The following is a 12,814-nucleotide window of genomic DNA, read 5'->3' as shown; positions in this document are numbered from 1 at the left end:
AATAAATCGCCATAGCTCGGTAACTACTTCTCCGATTAATATGAAACCTTGAAAAGGCACATCCTCGGGTCCCCAGCAATATACCTGGCAAGTTTCAAGTATATCGGACCCGTGGTTGTCGAGAAACAGCGGTCACAGACACACAGACACACAGACATACACACAGAGATTACTGGAATTATAGATAGATAATGAAATCACGTGACATTTTCACGAGGACATATATTTACGTGAAACTCCCACCACCTCCCTTTACTTGTTGCAATTTTTCCCATCAGCATTGGAGTAAGGACGAACATCACAGGATCGGAACTTCTTCTCCCGGAAAAGAAAATCAGATCAGTATCGGTGGATGGCGATCTTCTGTGGCTCGTAACTGTCGAAGGCACAATTATGCTCTGCAATGTCTAGCATCATGTTGTTTCTTGTCTAATTACCCTTCTCAACAATGTTTAACAGACACTTGAAATGATCTTACAATCAATAGCATGCTTTGCAAACTCGGCTTATTTGTTTGAAAGGTTCAGAACATTTACTTGTTTGATTTTTAAATAGACTTCCATTATACATCCTTCTCGACTTTTAAAGAATGTTTTTCAATACTTTCTTACCTATGAGCCAATTGTTGATTACAAGCACCAAAGGTGAAATAGTATTTGCAATTAGAAGGTGCCAAGAGAATTCACAAGAATGAAACGCTGGATTCTCATGCTGGATCTAGGGCAGTGGTTTGACGGCGACACAAGTCAAGAATCCGTCGTAATGGACGAGTTTAGGCCAGAGCACCAAGGCTTGAAATAATCCACAAACTGGGTGGTCATGTGAATAACAACACTGGGATTATGTAATGACATGGGGAATGCATAAATTGGTGCTTTATTTGAATTACCTTCTATAAATACAGTGTATATATATATATATATATGTATCTCTGTGATTGATTGAATGTTCAATCTTTCTGCTAATGGAAATAAATTTGAATCGACAAAAGGAAAAACTGGTAACCTTTCTGTGGGTTTTGCAGATATCAAACCTTTTGCGTATGCTTTGCATGGTGTTGACATTTGAAGCGCAAATTAAGTGTTTAATTGTCATGGTATTTTCAGTAAAAATGTATCCGGACATTTTAAGCAACACATTGTTTTGGAAATTGTTTTGAGGAGTTTAGATTGTATAGCTTTGCAATGGTTATTCACTACTTTTTCTGCACAGGCTGTTTCAAAAAAGGTGGACCATTTGAACGTTTTATTGTAGAAACATTACAAAAGGTGGAAGGTTCAGTGATACATTGATGGGAAGCATACACCATGCCATTTTCAAATCGCTCATTATACTGCTTTTGACATTTACAATGTGTGCTCCGCCTCTGCTCAAACAGGCTTTGATCCTGGCTCCAAAATTCTTCACAAATCGTCTGCAAGTGGCTGGAGTGGGAGCCTGACGGCAGTCCTCCACCTCCTGATTCAGGAAAGTCAGGGTTTGAGGTTTGTTGGTATAAACTTGACCTTTGGCAGCACCCCCCCCAAAAAAAAAATCCAACGGATTCAAATTCGGGCTGTGGAGCGCCCACTCATGCGCTGTGCCCAGGCTGATGACATGATTTCCAAACAGCTAGTGGAGCAAGTCGATGGTTTCACCTGCAGTGTATGGTGGGGCACCCTCATGTATGAACCATGCAAGTCTGACTTGTTTTGGGGACAGTAGTTGAGTGAGATCAGCGTGGAATTGGCGTAAGACTACGCGGTACCACTCACCGTTGACTGTCACCGTCTTACCATTGGCATCCTCGAACCAATACGGTCCCAGGATACCCCATCTGGCATTCAATGCACAGAAGCAAGTGGACTTGGGGCCCTTGAGAGACATCTCAGACACCTCCTCAGGAGGCTCAACACCCCCAGAAGATGTTGTTGTGATTGTTGATAGCCCCATTTAAATGGAAGTGCTCTTCATCACTGAACCACAAGGAGTTCATCCAATTTGGGTATCTTTCCATTCGGTCACTGAACCAATCACATTGTTCCTTGTGTTGCCATGTCATTCAGAGTTAGTTTATGCCTTACAGATATGATGTAGGGGTAGAGCCTGAGTTCAGAAGTGAGAATGTGCCACACAGATGAGGCTGAGATCGCCAGTTCTTGGGAACGCCGACGGTGGGATTTCTTAGGGCTTACGAAAGCAGAATCTCTCACAAGATCAATGTTCCCTTGGTCCTTGGTAACACTTGGTGGGCAGCTATTGTTGCCTTTATTTTGATTTTTCACACTTCCATGTGCTTTGGAAGTGCTCCACAAACAGCTGAATGTTCCCTTTGGAAGGGTGTGAACATTGTAATAAAGACAGTATCGTCAGCGCACCTGCACATAGGATTTTGTCTCAAACCACAAAATCACGATTTTCACCTTTTGTTCCACTGTGAACACGATAGCTGATGTAGGGTCGGACTGACTACTTGTTAAAAATGGCAGACCACCACCATCACCATAACCTGCAAGAGAGAAGGGTATAGCATTAGAAACGACAGAATATCAGGCTGCTCAAATAGTCCACTTTTTTGAAACACCCTGAACAAGATCAAAACTCGTGGAGGAGCTAGAACACTGAACTGATCATGACACAACAGAAAAAGCAACAGTAGATAGGGGGGAAACACCAACAGCAGGGTTGAAGGTCAAAGAAGAGGGAGACTTGCATAAGCAATGGATGTGGTGAGGAATGAGTGGTATAATAATAATCATCATAATAATAATTTCAGTTTTATTCTCAAAAACACCAAACCGACACAAGGGTATTTCATAGGGGAGGATGTCGGGGTGGAAAAGATGGATACAGAAGCAAACACTCAGGAAGGAAAGAATGAAAATATGGCAGGAGGTGGGGTTGGCTGAAGTAGGGAAGGGGATGATGGGGGTCGAATAGTTCATGATTTTGGATGGGAGATGATCTGAGATTGTGGTGAACAGCTGTCTTTATGACTTGGAAGAAAGAATCAGATTGAAGATAACATGCAAATAGGTTCCACAGGTGAGAAAAAAGAGGACCAAAATAAGTGAAGGTGAGCAGTGATTATGGATTTTGTTTCACTCGAAGGGTGGACTTTGATGGTGGACCGCGTGCGCCCTGAAAAAAAACCGGGGGAGGCAAAGCATGGAAAGAGCAGAGGGTGCAAGAGCAGAAAAAAGGCAGTAGAAGACAGAGAGACCACCAACCTGTCTGTGATTCGTGAGCGATGGGAAAGCGATAGCCCATAGCTGCATCACAGGCCATTACAATAATCTTGAAGACCTTGGTTTCCACAACGTCAAACTGAGTAAGATGTGAGGCAGGGGAGCCAGCCCAGAGAGGACAGTTCTCCCAGCTGCGGATGAAAGCCTTGTAGGTGTTTTTGCGGTTCAGGTGTGCCAAGGAATGACTTTGTATGGCAGAGGATGGCTTTGAAGGCCAGCTTTGAAATGTGGTTTGCTCAAGAAAGATCATGGCTGACCCAGGAGGTTGAATGACTGAACTTCCTCAAGAGGATCGTTAAGAAAGTATGAAGGGAGGGAAGGTGAGGGGGTTGCCAGACGGTCCTTTTGGAGAGAGATAGTGACAGTGTGAGATTTATCAAGATTGAAAGACATATTTGAAGTGTTTGACCAGCTTGTGATTTTTTTTCAATCTCTGAAGAAAGGGAAGAGGCTGCAAACTGCCTATCTGAAGGATAAGGGATGTCTCAGCAGAGGGTGAGGCATCAGCAAGTAGATAAAGAGGATTTTCCAGAGAGTCAAATAGATCAGTGGTGAAGTTCAGGAATAGAACTGGGCCCAGAACACTGCCTTGGGGCGCTCCAACCTTCACAGGGAGAGCAGATGCAAGGATTCCGTTGAGTGCCGCATGTTGGTTACGAGAGTAGGGTAAGTCAGTAAGCCATGTCTGGAGTTGGCCTTGGATGCCATAGGTAGAGAGTGTGGAGACTAAGGCAGGATGCTCAAAAGAACAAGATGTGTCCAGAGAGATGGCCCTGATCTCGTTTCTGACATTGAGGGTCTCCATCCATTGTTGGGTGAGTAGAAGCAGAATGTCCAAGGTGGAGTGACCTGCTCCGAAACCAAATTGGTGATCTGAGATGAGGTTGTTGGAGAAAAGGAAAGATTTCACAACAACTGTGATGATAGATTCCATGACCTTGCTGATGATTGGAAGTAATCTGATAGGTCAGTAGTTAAGGATATCAGTTTGTGCACCTTTTATGTAATAGAGTGATGTTGCCTGACTTCCAAACAGACGGAAGATGATCGAGGGCAAATGATAGCATGAAAAGACCAGAAAAAGGATGTGCAAGAGCAGCAGAGCAGGTTTTTAGGTTACACGAGCTGATGCCGTCCAGTCCAGTTGCAGAGTCGGAGTTGAGGGTTAAAATAACCTTCTCCACATTCTCAGAGGCAAAAGACACAGAGTCCAGGAGCAGGTGGATGCCACTGGGTATGGTGGGTACAGAGAGCGAGGGGTTGGGAAGACAAGATTTGGAAGCAAACATAGAATTGCAGCATTTGGCCTTCTCACGAGCTAGGAGGGATGCAGAAAGTGGGTGCATGAAGGTTTGTGGGGTGTGAGGAGGGAGTGAGAAGAGGAAACATGAAATGGAGGGATGCTGATTCCAAATTCCCAAATTGGACAGAGATAAAAAAAATCATTCGATAGGAGGTAAGAATTTTTGTTGAATTCACAGAGAAAGGTGGTGCTCTTGGTGCGGGATGAGGGTTGGTGGACCAAGCACTAAGCCAGGTTTCGAAAATATTCTTTGTAAAAAAGAATAGATCACGGTGAAGAAGAAGAACACGTGGCCAGGTACTCCGAATAGAGAAATAAGGAAAGTGAAGCATATTCAAATGTAAACTGTAAATTGATTTTAAAGGAAGAATAAGAAGCATGAAGTTTTGAGAAAAAGGGGAGGAAATAATGCATAAACCGGAAGTAAAGTCGAATGAGATCGTTTTGGAATGAAAAAAATTAAGGTTTTTTTTTCTGAAGCGAGGAGGAGAAATAGGATAATGTTGAGGAGGGAGAAGTAAAATATTTGGGAAGAAAGAAGCAAAACGAGGAATACAGACACAAAAGGGACAGAATTTTCACAGTTGCTACCCGAGGAGCAGCTAAAGTATACTTTAAACATCCCAAAAACGAATTTGACAAATACAACACAAGATCGAAGATACGATTTAACACGGAAAATAAGATGCTGATGGACACTTATGTAGTTGTACTTTATTTTTATGTTGCATAATAAACAGAGGGTATCCTTGCTATCGGATGGAAGAGAGACCTTATCAACTGCAGAGAGCTATCTTCACAGGATATAGCTGACATTTTGATTCCATTGCATATTCACACCGGATCTGACACAACAATCTGGATTTTTAGAACATGGAAAGAAGACCGTGTAATATGACCCGACTGCAAAGCCGCAATGAGCCGGCGAAGCCAAAGCCTCTATTGAACTTTTTCGCAATTGTTTAGGAATACTTCCGCATCCACAAGATGGCGGCCTCCATGGAGCGATTTGGTGCGTCAAAGCTTCGAAATTCTCAAAGGATCCAGCAAAATCTGTTTTTTCAACATAATACGTACGCATTCATTCACAACACCGGCTTCGCCGGCTATGACAAAGGCACTAAAATGCAGGAGGCATGCAGTCTGTTGAGGGGATTTGTGAAAGCACTTCCTGGGACACAGGAGGTGCTTAACCAAGCGGCACATTTCACCATCTTACTACTATATCTACAGTGACAACGTCAGCCAGGCACTGGGTGAAGCCAGAACAATGAAATGGGGCCAGATGAAAATGAGGTCCACCTCACGTATCCCACCTGATCTGGACTCCTTTAACTTGCATGTGGTGAGAGTGAATCACCAAGGGCCCTTAAATATCAAATATAGCTCGATTGCGCACTTTTATCTAAAGTTTGGAGGTTTTGGGTGGAGTTGCCTTAGGTCATAACATTTCTAATTCCGCCGGGAGACAAGCTCAGTTCTCACCCGTATCCAAGATGACGGCCAAATCCAAGATGGAAATGTATTTGTGATTGTGATTTGTGATAAGGTAAATTCCAACCTTGACCTCAAATCGCCAAAATGGCACAAAGAACAGTGTCGTCACCCTTGAAAGCCCTAGTTTGACGTTTCATTTGTGATTCTACCACTTTTAGTCAGTGTGGTATGATAATAGTCCAATATTAGGTAAATACCAACCTTGACCTTGACCTAAAATCGCCAAAATGACTTCAAGAACAGACGTGTAACCCTCGAAAACCCCTATTTAGATATTTTATTTGAGATTATGCCACTTCTCGTCCATGCAGCATGGTAATAGACCGATATTAGGCAAATACCATCCTTGACCTTGACCTTGACACATGACCTTGAGCTATAATCGCCAAAATGACATTAGGACTGAACTCCTCGCCCAGGAAAACTCCTATTTAGACATTTTGTTTGTGATTCTACTACTTTTAGTGGGGTACCATAGTGAAAACGTCGTTACACGGTGGACAAAAGCACAATTTTTTCACCAAAGCATCTCCATGGTATACCTTCTAGAAAAAAAGTAAGCTCCAAAAAAAATGATGATGGGAAGTGTAATATCTGACGTCATTATGACGTCATCAGCTAATTATTATGTAATCATATATAAAAAAAAATCAATGACTTAGAACTAAGGTGTTAAGTGCATTTTAACATCAAAATATATGTTTCCGTGGTCAAGGATTTCAATGCACTTTTCATTTTTTATTTTAGACAATCTTTAAAAGATTTATGATGTCATTATGATGTCATAAGCGAATTATTTTGCAATCATAATTAAAAAATGAATTAGTTAGAACTAGGCTATTAACTGTATTTTGACATCGAAATATATGTTTCCGAGGTCAAGGAATTCACTGCAATTGTCATTTTTCTTCTTAGACAATGTTTAAAAGATTTAGGACATCATTCTGACGTCATCCAGCAAAAAAAAGGCACCTGGACCAGCTATCATCCAGCGTCGGAGGGCATCTGGATTTTCGGTTAGGCCCACAGCTCCACCCTTGCCTTTTACTTTGGCATTCTCTTGTTCGTGGACTTGATCGATGGGAAGCGCGGAAAACCTCTTTTGTGTTTTGTTCACAACCCAGTGCTTCTGGACGTCCTTTTTTTAGAGCGGCTGGCAAGGATTGCATGTCTCGGAGGTGGACGGAAACCCAACGGCAGTAGTTGTAGTGGTCCAGTGCAAAAAATAGAAACATGAGACTTTGAAGAGACTCAACATAGAGAAGAAAGTCTTTCTCCCTGTGCGCAAGAATGAATATCATGATCAAGATCTCTGTTCGCAGCACTATGTCCCAGTACTGGAAAGTCGGACTCTTCTTTGCCATAGCCAGTCTCCAGGCCTCAAATGTCTCACTGTCACTGGACACAGCAGCTTGCTCATATGCTTCTTGTTGTAACCGTGATAGAGCTAAGGCAGTCACTTGGTGGGCATGTCGTGTCCGTGTCACATGAGCGGCATTGATGAAAGAGTTAGCTGTACCAGATGTTGCTACACCTGAATCAGTTAGAGCTACAGTCCAGCCACTCTGATCTAGGAAATCTCCCAGTGCATTCCACAAGGCCTTCTTCAAAAGGAACCCGCCAAACATGATCAGGAATTCATTTTCACCGTGAGTTGCAGGCCAGGTCCATTGAATATACTTGCAGTTCGCAAAAATTGGACAGTCACAAGTGAGTACTGGAATCTGGCCAGGGTTGAGGAACTCTGTGATGGACTTCAATATGTTCATAGCATGCTTGATCATGGCTGGTGAGTCTGCCTTCTCTTGAAATAGTGATAGAAGAGCAATCAAGGCAGGGGGATCGAGCGGAGGTGATTGCTGAGATGCATGATAGGCAGCCCATGAGATAGTGTCTCCCTTCTCACTTGCATTTCCGTCGAGAAGCTTGGAAGCATGCTGAATCCATTTCTCCTCCTTTTCTTTTGCTTCTTCAAGCCTCCCATTTACAGGTGTCATGATGACCTGTGGTACACTGGTATTTGATGCTTTCAGATGTACTGATTGAATTATGCTAAACGAATCTAGAAGGTGAGGTTTCTCATTTGGATTTGCAGGAAGAAAGCAAGTTGCTACCCAAACACGTCCGAGATTATCTTGTGTAGGAAATTGGATGACACTTATACCACTTCCATGGAACGATCCTTTGGCTGTAGTGGAAGAGGGATTATGGTCGATGTTATCCAGTGCACCAACAGTGAAGAGACCTTTCCTGAGAATAGATGGGCACACAATTTGGTCAGCAGTGAATTGGTCACACATTGCAGATGACAATTTATTCTCCAGTTGCAGAACCCGGCTGTATGAGATGCTCAACCCTAGTTTAGCCAGTTGATCACTGAGTGTTCTGTTCCTTGTCAATGTGTGGATAGTCAAGCCAATGTATACTGGAAGTGGAGGTTCTCTCTCAGGAGACTGTCGTTTGGGAGTAGCCAGTTTCGTGCACCTTTTCTTTGAATTGTGGAGGAACAACTGGGCGATTGTTTGAGAAGCCTGTGTGTCATTAACATCGCTCTTCAAGTTTGGTCCATAAAGGATCATTGATGACAGTAGTGTAAGACTGGGAAGCATTGTCTGGCACTTAGGGGGGAAACTGCCAGAAAACTTGAAATGTGTTTCTCCAATCATTTCTTCTCTGCATATTTTTGCTACTTTTGCAAAAAGTAGTGCTTCTGATTGATAGTCATGTTCATGCAGAGCATCTTTCAGCATTTGTTGCATGCCTTCTGGAAATACAAGAACAATGTTCTTGCCATCTGTCTGTTCTTGCACACCGGTGTCGGCAAAGTGCTCAAGAAGCCTGCTTTTCAACCGGCTCTTGTTAATTGACACATCATGACCAAGATTTTGAAGATGGCGTTCATACATCTCATGAAGATCTGAAAACCTGAACAGGTATGTCCCGTCCCATCCTCAACGGCAAACTCAACATAAGACACCAACTCCACAAACGCTCTGGCATCTGCTCGTTCTCTTTCCGTGTTGGAAGAAACACCTTCACGGCGATGAGCCCGATGTCTGTTTCTGTATCGTGTTAAACAGTTCAGGTGATACTTGGCTTCTAGGGCGATTAAATCACCCCCTGTTATTTTGTACAAGAGTTGGTCATCCTGCATATCAGTTGCCATCTTTCTGAGGGACTGATCAGCGCCAAATGCTTGGAAGTTGTGTAATTTTTAGTCGCCTGTTTTTTCACAGAAGATGCACACACACTTGGCATCAAATACCGACTGCCGCTTTGACCGTCGCATCTCAAGAGCTTCGGCTTCATGTTTTCTTTTCCTCATTACTTGTCTGTTGAGTTTGGAATTGTTGAATTTCTGATGGCAAGAACGATGCCGTGAGGCATTATTTTTCACAAAAGTTTCTACTGTTCCTTCTGTTACATATTCTACATCAACTGGCAGTGCATTAATTTTTCTGAACTCCTCAACATTTCCCAGGAATGCAGCGTATACTTCTCTGGCATTACGTTTAAATACTTTCTGTGGACAAGATAGTTTTTCCAGTGTAGTTTTCTTGCAGATTATGCAAGCACTCCAATCCATGATGACCTGAAATTGAAAGGAAATAGTCCACATAAGCATAAACATTACAATATCCAAACCAATATTATACGTTCCAATGCTGTAATTTGATAGAAAATTCATAAATACTTTTATTGGTTTCTTGCATTTCTAAATTTGAATAGCTAGACTAAAATCGCGTATATTCCAGGGAATGTATTGTTTGAACATGGTCTTAAATCACATTTGAGACCGGGCACCCTTGCATTTATCCCCTAATTCTTATGTTTTCTTTTCTTTTCTTTTTTTTCTTTTTTTACACATTTGAGTAATGACATCACTGCAACATAGTGAGCTTAAAAAGGCTTACATATCAATTACCTGTTTCTTGAAATATTAAATTCATGACTCAAAATCTCGGCACAGTACTTCACAACCTTATGTTATACATTAATTTGCGCTAATATCTTGTTAGTCTATTGTGACGTCATTATGACGTCATTAAATACACTTCCTGTCATCAGATTTTTTGGAGCTTACCCTCTTTTTGATCCTTATACATGGGCAAAGCTTTGGTGAAATTTTTTTGCTTTTGTCCACAGTGTAACGGTCCTTGGAATTTTTGTTAATAAGGTACCTCACTATAAATGGACCTTACCCAATCAGTGAATTTTCCAACCTGTATTGCTCCCAATGGCAAATCCTCCCTTCTAGCCTTGGAAATGACAAATTTTCCAACTCGTGTCTCCTGTTCCAATAGGTTCATTTGATCATGTGATGGTGAGAGTCAATATCTCTCTGCGGCACTGAGGCAGCTCTCCGGCACTAGCCAGAGTCTGGCAATTGAATCGAGCTGACTGGCAGGGACTACAAGCTGTCCTCTCATGTCAAGACTGGTCCTTCATTTCCACCTCTCCTCCTATTAATACTGCCTGGGAATCCTTCCACACAAGCTTGCTTTCGCTTATGTATGGATTTATACCATGTCATCTGCAGTTATCATTCCTGTCCTCTCACCCCTGGTACACACAATCCTGTGGTGAGGCAGTTGCTTTCAAATAACTTGCCTTCTCTTCCGGGAAGGCAAATCTGACTGAAGGCAACCTCAGATCAATTGACAAAGCCCAAAACAAGTGTGTCCACCTGTGATCTTGACCATTTACATATTGACCTCAAAACAATAGGTTGCAAAGCTTGTGACTACCTCTATTAGGTGGTTAAGTTTTGTGAAAATAGGAGTACATTAGTAGGCGGTGATTAACATACACACAGACAGACAGACAAATCGGATAACAGACCAGACCAACCAATATACTTGTGAATCTTCGATTTCGCAACAAACAGGAGTGGAAACATAATCCCCGTCCAAATTCGGTGGTGAAAGTAACCATAACTCCTCCAGCTGCAGTGATTCAAAAAGTATTCACACCCCGAGACGTTTTTCACATTTTGTTGTGTTACAGCCTGAATTTAAAATGGATTAAATTGACTTTTTTTGGCCACTTAATCAACAGATAATACCCCATAATGTCAAAGTGGAATTTTTGGTTTTAGAATTTTTTTTTCTTTCAGCTCCAGATTGAAAATGGTTTCCCCAGCATGTTTTTTCTTTGATTAAGCACTGGGGATGTTTCTTTTTAACCCCACAATTTCCAACTCGATTATTTACCAAAATTAGAACATTACATTTTCTGATGTAATACATGTCTTCCCATTAAAAGGATAATTAAATCACGTGACATTAATATGACTATGAGAGATAGATAATTATATGTGAAACTTCCACCACCTCCCTTTACTTGTTGCATTTTTTTCTTCCTCTCAGCATTGGAGTAAGGACGAGCATCCCAACATTGGAACCTCTTCTCCCGGAAAAGAAAATCACATCAGTGTCGGTGGATGGCGATCTTCTGTGGCTCGTAACTGTCGAAGGCACAATTATGCTCTGCAATGTCTAGCATCATGTTGTTTCTTGTCTAATTACCCTTCTCAACAATGTTTAACAGACACTTGCAATGATCTTATAATCAATAGCATGCTTTATGAACTCGGTTTTATTTGTTTTGAAAAGCTCAGAAGATTGACTTGTTTGATTATTTTTAACACATTTGCATTATACATCTTTCTCCATTTCTAAAGAATGTTTTCAATACTCCTTATCTATGAGCCAATTCTTGATGACAATCACCAAAGGTGAAATACTCTTTGGCAATGAGAACATGTCAGAAGAGTTCGCAAAAATGAAATGCTGGATTCTCAAAAGAATTGTGTTTGAGGAAAAGAAAAAAATGTACAAGTTATGTTCTCCAAAACAGGAAGCATTGCAAAAAACTCTGAAGACTGAGTTCCTGAGACGGATATCTCAGATTAATTAATTAATGCATCATCTTTGCTCAACATATTTCAACATGCAGCTATTTGATCTTCATTTAAACAATATTGACAGATAAAGGTGATATAATATAACAAATATCATGAAACATTTACATTTTGTAGTCCATTGTATAACTTAAATAAACATAAATGCAAATTTCGCATGTGGAAAAAGTAAGTACACCCCTACATTTATCACTACTTCAAATACCTAAAATTAGAATCAGGTGCACCAGCTCAGGTGCAAATGATTAGAACATCGTTAGAGATGATGTTGGAGGAACCTGTCCTATTTAAACCTCAGACATTTAGTTTGGTTTGCTCTTTGTTGTTGAAGTGATTCTTTTTTGATTCAGATTTGATTCAGATTTCTTTTTTGAAATACCAACTTCTTTCCTGGAAGTCCTTGGTGTCCTTGTGTTTATACTTCTCCCCCCCCCCCCTTCCCACGCCACCTCCCCCCAAGCCCTCTCCCTCCCATACATTCCCGATGTCCCTCACAAATGTTGTGTTTATGTGCTTCCCCTTCTCTCTCCATCTTGTCTCCCACTCCCCTTTTTATACACTTTGTTTGTCTGTCTGTTTGATTTGTTTGTGTGATAAATGTTAGCTCTTTCACGAGCCTTGATTATGTATATTTAAAAAAAAAAAAAAAAAAAAAAAAAACTGTCGAAATTGTATCTGGAACAATGTACATCTTCATCTGAGTTGTGTCAAGCCAGACCGGTCCAACAAGGCAACCACGGCTCAAAACACCATTCATTTAGGCCATCCAAAAATGATCTTTGTCTTGGCTATGCTAAAGAAACTACAGCTGTGATCCCATTCGATCACTTTCACCACATCAATTCAATGGCAGTGTACAGGTTA

General features: G+C 41.5%; 1 long non-coding RNA gene across 1 annotated transcript; it reads right to left on the bottom strand.

The window, feature by feature from the left end:
* Positions 1-1,230: 1,230 nt before the first annotated feature.
* Positions 1,231-11,937, bottom strand: LOC144891836 (uncharacterized). The gene is made up of 2 exons (XR_013623233.1): positions 11,371-11,937; positions 1,231-2,488 (listed from the first exon to the last, which is right to left on the bottom strand). It is a non-coding gene; the product is annotated as an uncharacterized LOC144891836 (long non-coding RNA).
* Positions 11,938-12,814: the final 877 nt, after the last annotated feature.

This window comes from Myxine glutinosa, chromosome 4 (assembly GCF_964187855.1).
Source record: "Myxine glutinosa chromosome 4, kmMyxGlut1.1, whole genome shotgun sequence".
NCBI lineage: Eukaryota > Metazoa > Chordata > Myxini > Myxiniformes > Myxinidae > Myxine > Myxine glutinosa.
This window is presented reverse-complemented; position numbering and strand designations above follow the sequence as displayed.